We start from the raw sequence: 9,925 nt of genomic DNA on the forward strand, positions 1-9,925 counted from the left end.
GAGATGGGACCCACCATCACCTACTGAGAACAGACTCCTTAAACGGTTCATTTGCAGTCTGGATTCAGATGTAGTCTCTGAGGTTGGGTGGGATCTTATACAAGCCATAGGTTGGGTTGTGGATCTTATACAAGCCATAGGACCTGAATCACTTTTCATGTCATTTTGACCTCCCTGTGCTAATTATTAGTGGACTGGGAAAAAGACAATGCAAAAATCTATACCATAGAGTCCTCATCTGAGTGAGGAAAGGAGCAATATTCCAAGGCACTTAAATATTGGGATGTATAATTACCATGGTAACCTTCTTATAGTCTGGCATGTGTTTGTCGATGGAATTTTTTTTAACTTTTTATTGATTCTTTGTAGATTTTACAACATTCATCCTGATCCCATTCATCTCCCTATTCCCTTGTTTCCACCCTTTGCTGTTGTGACATCCCCAAAACAAAGCAAAATTTAACATATAGTCTAAAAACAAAATAAAACACAACAACAACAAAGAAACATAGATGAAAATCCTAAGGGCAAAGGCCAAATATTGCAAAGCATTACTATGAGCCCTGTCATTTATCATGTGGACCTTGTCATTTAACAGTTGTTGAAATAAGACTTCATAGGATGTGGCATCAAAAGAAGCTCAAAGGGATAGCCTTCACCTTCTTGTCCATAGTGACTTTTGGAGTCTTGCATTCTGTTTCCCATATAAGGACCCACTCCAAGCAAATGTTTGTCTTCCCAGTGAACAGTGCCTAAACTTTGAACAAGTATTTATCAAACAGTGTCTGTCACCATCCTCTGTCTTGAGGGTACAGATGCGAGCACAGTAGGAAAGTCTCAGTCTGCATGAAGCAAGTGCTCTGGGGAAAGGTAATGCAGGGGTAGATAGAAAGGGAGAGACATGGCTTAAGGGTGGCTCACTGGTCCCTACAGGGACCTTTATGAGGATTAGTTCCAAGACTGAAGGATGGCAGAAGGATCCTGGAAGTCTGTGATGACTCACATCAACTGGATCCAAGTCAGATGTGGTGGTTTCAGTAGGATAGCGAATAACAGCGGTGTATGTTAGGGAAGAGGAACAAGGGTCTCTGCAGAGGAGCACACTTTTAGGTCCCTTTCTCCTTATTCCAAGGATAACCGCCTCAGAACTCAGGAGTTTCACCCAGGAGACAGGAGGCCTTAGCTCTCATCGCATTCCTATAAAAAGATAATAGAAGACAGGAGGAATTATTGGTGTAACTTAAATGGAAACCATCTTTTCCACAGTTTCCAATATTTGGAGAACATTATTTACTATTTCATCAAGTAACAAATTTCCATCCTGAAACACATCTAGATTTTCTTAGTTTAAGGAAATGTTTATTCTTTCTTTGTTCCTTTCTGACCTTAGGTTTGCTCTGGACAGTAAGAGCTGTCATGAGATAAACCAACATCTAGCAGTCAGAGCTAAAGATTATCTAAACACGAGGGTTAATCTTCATTGCTAACCTAACTAAATTTAGCACCACCCTGGAGACAAATCTCTAAGTATGACTGTGAGGACATTTCCAAAGAGGTTTTACTGGGAAGGGAAGACACGCCCTTAATATGGGTACCACCCATGCTCTATGCTCCCAAAATGAACAGAGAGGACACTGCCTTCCTCTCTCTTTGCCTCTTGACTGTAGGTACAATGTAAAGATCTAAGAGGACAGATAGTCCATTATGATCATGATCCAAGGTAAATCTTTCTTCTCTTAAGTTCTTTTTGCCAGGTATTCTGTCTCTCATAAAATCCACAGATAATTAGTACCAAGACCCCCAGTTTTCCCTTTTGAATACTGTCTCCATGTACCCTATGTAAAACCAACTGGTATTTGCATATGAACTATTCTCATTCTCTGTGTGTCTTAAATAATATCTAAATTAATACCTAATGCAAGGCAAGAGTCACATAAACATTTTTACATTGTATTGCTTAGGAAATAATGACAAGGAAAGGGGTACATGAACAAGGAAGAACAGCTGTGGTTACCCCTTTACTTCTTGAGCATCTGCATAGTTATTCATGGTTGTAACAAAAATGCTTCCCCAAGGAGCACTATTCACTGTGGGTGGGACTGTAAACTGGTACAGACATTGGAGAAATCACTGGCAGAGTTTCTCAAAACACTAAAAACAGAATTATCATATGATCCAGCAAAGCAAACCCTGGACATACACTCTGAAGGACTGTATAACCAACCAGAGAAATATGTGTCCACTCATGTTTATTACCGCTTTAGTTATGATAGTAAGGAAATGGAAGCAGCCTAGTTGTCCATCACCTGATGAAGGGATGGTAAAACTGAGAGCCATTTACACATTGGCACTTTACTCAGCTGTAAAGAAAATTAAAGTTGTGGAATTTAAAGGCAAATGGACGAAACTGGAAAAAGTATTGCATGCTACAGATCATACTGATCCCATCAACTGGGACAGGCTCTAGAGTGACTTTTAAGGCAAATCTCTGGATCATATTCCTGACACAAACAGTCTAAGAGAAAAGGAAAGATTTCTTATTATCATTATTCCTGTTGTTACTATTGGGGTGTGTGTGGAGTATGGGTATCAGAGGACAACGTCCGGAGTCGGCTCTCTCCTTTCACCTTGCTGCTGTTCCAAAGATTGAACTGAGGTTGCCAGGCTTGTAAGGCAGGCATGTTTACCCACTGAGCCATCCTGCTGAGCCCCAGGAATGTTGGTTTCAGCTCACAGTTTCAGAATGTTGAAGTCCACGATGATGGGGATGAGATGGGAAGCATAAAGGAGCCACTCCATCCACGGTGACAGAATCATGAGGCAGCTGCTGTTCCCACTGTGGTAGAGCAGGAAGGTGAGCCCAAGCCATAACCAGCAAAAGCTCCCCCTTTCCAGCCCTATTCTACCAGCAGGTCCCACATCCTAAAGTCCCCACAGTCATCCAAAAAAAAAAAAAAACACCAGCACCAGGCAGTGGTGTCACATGCCTTTAATCCCAGCACTCAGAGGCAGAGATAGGCACATCTCTGTGAGTTCGAGACCAATCTGGTCTACAGGAAAAACCTTGTCTTGAAAACAAAACAAACAAAAACAAGCCACCATCTTGGAAGAAGTTCTCAAAACAGGATCCAGTAAGAGATACTTAAGATTTAAACCACACCACTTCCACCATCTTTTCCCATTCTCTGCTTCTCCTGAGCCCAATTCTGCTTCAGGGCCCGGCAGGGAGGCTGGGGGAGGCAAAATTTCACATGTAAGGCAATCATCCTAAAAATAAAAGCCAGAGTCCTTTGCAATGCCACCCTGCCTCACTGACTCAGGCTGTACTTCCTCCCTCACCCCCATGCTGCTCCCTCGCCTGCTGCTGCCCCTTAAAATTTCCCAGTGCTTCCCAGGGTCCTTGCTCCTGTGTCCACACTGCTCTCTGCCTGCTTTCCTTAAGGACCTTAAGGGCTGGCAACTCCTTTTAAGTAGCCAGCTACTTTGACTATTGTATTTAAATGCTAATTTAAGGCTTCGGATTTTTTTTTTCAAAGCACTGGTTACCACTTGGTATTTATTGACTTTGTTGTTTGACCCCCTCCAGATGAAGGAAATTTTCTCGAAGGCAGGAATTCTCTTTTGACCCTGCAGCATCCAAACCCACAGGGTCCAAGGCTGGCTTACAGCAGGAATTTCCTCAGTCCTTTTTCCCTTCCAAAAACAAAGTGAGATCTGTTTTCATAGCCTGCCAAAGAACAATAACAAAAAAAAAGAAGATTTATAGACTTTTCAGTAAAAATTAGGTTTGCAAAGAACCAGTAAATTCCTGAGGACTGCTGGGAAATCCTCCCCAGAGCTTTCTTGTGCCTCTTATCCCTTTTTAATTAAAAGTGTGATTCCTCAAAGGTTTCCACTCAAAATAAACATGGTATAATTTAATTTCTTTCTGTCTTCTTTTGTTTAATCTCTGGCCTCCTACCCTTGTGACCATAAACTAGTTTAAATGCCCTTTGTTTTAGTTGTATTTGAGCTACACTTCAGCTAATTATTAGCAAGTACACCATTTTTATGTGGAAACATTCCTGGTAAGTTCCAAGCACTTTTTTTTGAAAAATTACATTTTTAATATTAATCCTTCTGCAAATTGGGAACCCAGCTTAAACGCCTTCTAAAAAAAAAAAAATCTTTGGACTCCCAAGTTAATTTTGCTATTCCCTCTATTTGGAAGAGCAAACAATAGAACACCCATAGCAAACGCAGCCAGAAGAGAGAGACTTGGTCCAAATGCTCTGTTAGTTCTGCACACAAATGGTTTTAGGTATGTTCCTAACTACCAAACTTCTAGGGAGATGTAATCACGGAAGCAAGCTATACCTGTCCAGGGCCCAGACAGAATGACAGGGCACCTCAGATTTCCACAGTGGCGAGGCCCTGTCACCCCTCCTGTGCAGCTTGCCCTGTGGAGACCTGTCTGATGGTTCTGTAGACAAAAATGTGAGGCCAGGTGGAGCTCGGTGGGTTATGCTTGCCAGTTAGACAACAGCTGTTGTCTGTGGCCAGGGCATTTCCTGTCAGTGTGCACAGGTGGTGTGTCTCTCAGCAGTCAGATTCACAGTATGTCTTCTCTGGTGTGGAGCCAGAGCAATGGTCTCCTTGCTGGCTTGCCCCCACACCAGCTCCCGCTAGCACTGCCTGACTCGCTGAAGCCTGCAGGGTCGGGGATCTCTGATGACCATTTGGTCTTCAGACCCCAGCATGACCACCCACTGCTCACTCCCATCACCAGGACAGGGCCAGGTTCCAGGATTCTTCTCCCTCTGCCAACAGCAAAAGACCCAGGGAAGCTGTGGTAGCCATCTCCTGTGGGAGACACTCTGGCAAACTTCAGAAGTGAAGCCCCCTTTGTCACACCCTCAGTGCTCCTTTCCCGACGGCCTAGTGATGTTGGGTTCCAGGCAGCACAGTGTGAAGAGGCTCATCCCAGGAGAAGACAGAGTGGTAATGAGCCAGTGCTCCCGAGCCCTGGCTATCAGAGGGGGCACTGAAAGAAGAATAGAAGTCAGACAAAGAAGGTAAAGGAAATGCAAGCAAAAAGGAAAACACTGAAATGTAGAGGGACACAGAATATCTGTAACACTTAGGACCCCAAATGCTGTAAGGTAACCCAGTGGAGACATAGGCGGGACCTCCGGTCAGAGAACAAACTTCAGAGCACTGATGAGTCTTGGGGCCAGTACATGTGTAAGAAAGATCCCTCTGGCTTCGGGGCACACAGAGTGCAGAGGCCGTGACAAAAGAACAATGACTAACTAAAATGTTCTGCTTTGTGCCATGTATATAGTCACCCCTCACAACAGCCCTGTGAGGTAGACATGAGTGTCCTCTTAAAGAAAGAGCCTGGGGAGGAGAGAGGCCTGGGAGCCCTTTTGACATCCATCTACTATGAGAGGACTCCAGGGTCCAGGCTGTTGCAATAATCCTGGTAAGGACAACGATGACTTCTACTTCAGTAGGGCACCAAGGATCGTGGGAGGCAGAAGAGTATTGCCATCCCCAAACGTGCACCTCTCAACCGCTGGAAAATGTGGCTGTGTTGGGCTTTGTCACAAAGGGAGACTAAGTTTGTAAAGGAAACCCTTCAACTCACTTCCATACAGGGAGATGACCCTGGCCTATCAGGATAGACCTATGACATCACTGGGGAAGCTGAGTGGATAAATCAGAGATAATGTGGCAGTAAAGCAGAGGCAGGGAGCAGCTCGGTAGCTGGCACTGAAGATGGGGGCGGGCACCAGCTGAGGGCTATAAAGGCAGCCTATGGAAGTTGGAAAAGACAAAGAAAGGAATTCTCTCTTAGAAACTCCAGAAAGAAAGACAACCTGGTGATTGGCCCCAAGTGGTTTGACCTGGTGAGCTGACCCCAGTGAGAATCACGTAAGACTTCTCCCTGCAGGACTGTGAACTAACATGCCTGCCATATCTTACACCACTGGGTTGGTGGCTATAGCGGCAGTTGCAAACTGCTCAGGAGTGGAGAAGAAGCCACAAATCAAAACGCTCTGGGGAGGGAAAGTTTCTAGAATTCAAAAGTTCAGAAGGCAGCTGGTGTCCCCTTGCTGGAACTGGTTTCGGGGTAATGTAGATGCAACCGAAAGGGAAGCTAAAGAAAGACTGGAGGTCTCACCTTGTTCTCCTGACCTAAGAGCACGTACTTGATTCTCCTGGTTTGTAGCCTGGCCTTTGACCCATACTTTTCTATACTGTCATCTGACTTCTCGCCTCCAGCATCAACCACTTCACCAGAAATTCTGAGCTCTTTCTTAATGCATAAAAACGTATTCAAAATATCACAGTCTCTACTTAAACCCTGCTAGGGACGACCACTGCTCTTTGCTCCCTTCGTTTCTTTTCATTAGCATAGAAAATAACAGGCTTCCTATGGCATTTTGGTTGAATCTCCATATTTACTTAATTCTGGTTAAATCTCCAACCCCTCTCCCCTGTGTCCCTGTCCCCAGCCCCATTACACCCTCCCTGACCCTTCATTTTCTACACTTGTATTCAATGGTCCGCCCCACTCCCTCTCTTAAAGCCCTTAAGACTTTTCCCAGCCTTTCCCTCTCTCATTCTGTGATTACCATATAGAGCCTCAGTAGCCAGGAAAAGAATCACATGGTCTTTGCCTCCTTCTACCTATTCCTGGTACATTTTCAGTCCTCTCTGCACACTCTTAAGTAGGATGCTGGAGTATGGACATTGCTCACGGGATTTGTATTCCTGGAGATCACAGAGCAGCAAACTCTACCAGTGAAGTGCGACAGAGTGGAGTCCCCTTATCTGCCTAGGGGGGGAAGAAGAGGAGGTTCCAGGAAAACACATCTCTATGGTTATGATCTTAGAAAGCAATTCCCTACCACACCTCCCTCGACTTTCCCACCTTTTGACTTTAGGAGCTGTGAACTGACCTCAGGTGGCCTGAATGAGGAAAGCGCAATCACCAAGGCACGGGATGACCCTGATAGGACCTTCCCCTTATCCCATCACAGGAAAAGACATATGCAGAAGCTATTGAGTTTCTCATATTTAAATATGATTTACAATAGAAACAAAATTTCTCATTTAATGAGAAGAGACAATGGATTAAAAGTCATAAACACCTTATGAGGGGCTTTTTGTCTGATCCTTTTATTTGGCTATGTGTTTTCTTACTGAGCTGAGCTCTGTGACAGTGGCATAGGACCGACCACTTGGGACTGATACTCTGTTTGAGAAACAAAATACTCAGCCTCGGGCACCATGAGAGCAGCCACGTGTGTTTGTCTGTTTACCAGCTACCATCCTTAATTTCACCTGGAGCTAAATTTCTTATTTGCCTTAAAACAAATAAACCAGGAAAACTGCGAGGTGGGGGTGGAATAAGAACAGAGTCAGCCCTGACATGAGAGGAGGGTCAGCTTAGCTGAGGGGTGGGTTAGTTCAGCCAGGCTGTGAGGATGGATGGGAAGCGGAAGGGCATCTTAAACCTAAGCAGAGACGCCCAATACCCCTGCTGGCTGACTTGGACGGGGCTGTCAAGAGACCCATTTGACATTAACAGAGGAAAAAGCAGCCTTGCTGGGAACATCAGAAATCACACAGAACTGCTGCTCACTGCTCCCCAGTCAAGCACCAATTTTCTCTGAGGCTTTGGAAAGTTAAATCTCTTACCTGGTTTTGCACAGTATTTTCACAGAAATGCATATGTTAATGCACCGTCATGCAAACGATAAACACTTGCATGCGTTTTTAAGACACCACTTGAAAGAATGCTGTCCCTTGCAGCAAGAAGACCTCGAGCCCCGGACGCCTCTCCCTAGACTACTCTTCACCCCAACCTCAGGCGATTTATGAACTCAGCCAAGTATACAAACCATTATCTCTGGGCAGACTCCCATCTGCTCCCTGACTCTGGCTCTGCGGGGCTCTACACATCTCACTCAGGTTGTTGCTCAGCTCGTCCCTGACTGGTCCTGTTGCCTCTGCTCGATTCTTCTTCTCCTATTCTTCTACACGTCTCAGTTTATCCTCTAAAGAGAAAGGGGAGTGCCTCACCACTTACCTGTTCCAGCCTTTTGTGCACCTGTGGTTGCCCACACCAAGCCCCGCACTCACATCATGAGAGTCCATGCCGAGCCTCATCCCATCTCCGCACTCTGTCTTTTCCCACCCAACTAGTACTTTACCTTTTGAGAAAACACTGTGCACTCCTTAGGGAAAGAAAAACATAACACAATAAATTCTCCTGAAGGAACTTTGATTTTTTTTTTCCTATTTGGGGACTCATTTATCTGCTATATTTTTCAGCCAAGGTTCCTTGAGAATCAACAGGAATACATCAACATTTTATGATCTGAAAAAATTGTTTTGCTAAGGTTGAAAGAGTAGCTTAATGGCTAACAGCATTGTTGCTCTCCCAGAGCACCAGAGTTCAGTTCGCAGAGCCCAAGTCAGTTGGCTCATGACTGCCTACAACTCCAGCTCCAGGGGATCAGATGCCGTCTTCTGGCCTCTTGCACAACGGCACACATATGTCACACACTGACCCGGAAACACACACATACACATTACTAAAAGTAAATCTTTTTAAATATTTTGGTGGTATCCACACCTACAATCTCAGTAGGAAGATGCAGGAGTGCTATCCTGAATCTGAGGCCAGCCTAGAATAATGAGTTTCTTCCTAGCCAGGGCTGCAGAATGAGACCCTCTCTCGAAAGACAAAAAATAATTAAAGAAATAATTGATTTTTAAAATTTTTAATAAAAACTAATTCAGAGGCAACAAAGTCACAGGGCTACTTTTGTAAGCTCTTGTACCTCCAACATGTCCAATCACAAACTACAAGTCTCCTGAAATGGCTCAGCTGATCATTGACTGGCTGGTTTGGTGGACATTCATTTAGGTGCCAAAGATGAAGAGGTGAATCAGACAGAACTGCTCTGGAGAAAGCACAGTTTCATAAAGTACTTGTCTCCTATTCCCAAGGCCAGTTCTTGGCTATGAGGGAGAATATGGTTATCACTCTGTTGGCAATTATACCAGGAAATTGACTAATGGAACCCCAACAAGATAGCTGCTCAGAACACCTTCCTGCACAGAGACAAGTCTCCACCATGAGAACAAGGCCTGAATGTGGCTTCTCTCTGAAACAGCAGGACCCTGGGCCCTCAGACTTCTCCCTAGTCACAGCAACGTGGCTTTCAAACTCTGCAGAACAGATAAATGGAATTCAAAGCCAAACATTGCCTTTTCTGAGCAGAGACTTTGGAATATAATATAGATCATATAGGATATAATATATAACATATATATGGTATATAGGTGTAAAACTTGATCACTGTAATTCAACCTTCAATATTCCCCTTAGCCTCAGCCCAGCTGATACGGCTCTGACACCTCTAGCAAGTCCTGTCTCTGCTCAGCTTCACCTGACCCATTCTTCCTCTCGCCCGTACCCTCCTCATTCACCCCTTTAATTATTCTGTTCCCAAGGATCTGTTCCAGAGCTGCTTCTGGAAGGCGTGAGATAGTTAGTTTCTTTCTGCTTGGCTCTAGTTACCTTCTCCATAGATACCTGAACCCTTATTGGGTTGCATCTCAGGTTCTGTCTTGGCATCTTTCTGTAACTGTTAATTACTTTCCTGGCTTTCTGCCAAAGGAATTTTGCCTAAGAACATATCCTCACCAAATCATATTCATCTCTTTAGTCTGCCTTGTGGGTTTTAGGCCTCTAACACACATCCTGCCCTCCGCCTTATATCTTTGCCACCTGGATAAAGTAGATGGGGTCCCTGGTACAGATCCAAACACTGTGCACACATCAAAAATAGAAGCAGAGGGCATCAGTCTGCACAGAGAAACAGGGAGGAAGGAAACACTGTAAACTCTAAATCCATGGGTTTTC

General features: G+C 44.5%; 1 long non-coding RNA gene across 6 annotated transcripts; it reads right to left on the minus strand.

The window, feature by feature from the left end:
* Positions 1 to 400: 400 nt before the first annotated feature.
* Positions 401 to 9,225, minus strand: LOC126511286 (uncharacterized). Of its 6 annotated transcripts, none has more exons than XR_007594641.1 (5): positions 8,081 to 9,225; positions 6,621 to 6,823; positions 3,547 to 3,727; positions 2,628 to 2,836; positions 401 to 1,197 (listed from the first exon to the last, which is right to left on the minus strand). It is a non-coding gene; the product is annotated as an uncharacterized lncRNA (long non-coding RNA). The 6 variants fall into 6 exon arrangements; XR_007594643.1 differs by having other exon boundaries at positions 7,893 to 9,225; XR_007594646.1 differs by lacking the exon at positions 6,621 to 6,823.
* Between the last annotated feature and the right edge of the window lie 700 nt (positions 9,226 to 9,925).

Source organism: Alexandromys fortis, unplaced genomic scaffold (assembly GCF_014885135.2).
Source record: "Alexandromys fortis isolate MF-2015 unplaced genomic scaffold, M_Fortis_MF-2015_v1.1 scaffold_97, whole genome shotgun sequence".
In the NCBI taxonomy this organism is placed as follows: domain Eukaryota; kingdom Metazoa; phylum Chordata; class Mammalia; order Rodentia; family Cricetidae; genus Alexandromys; species Alexandromys fortis.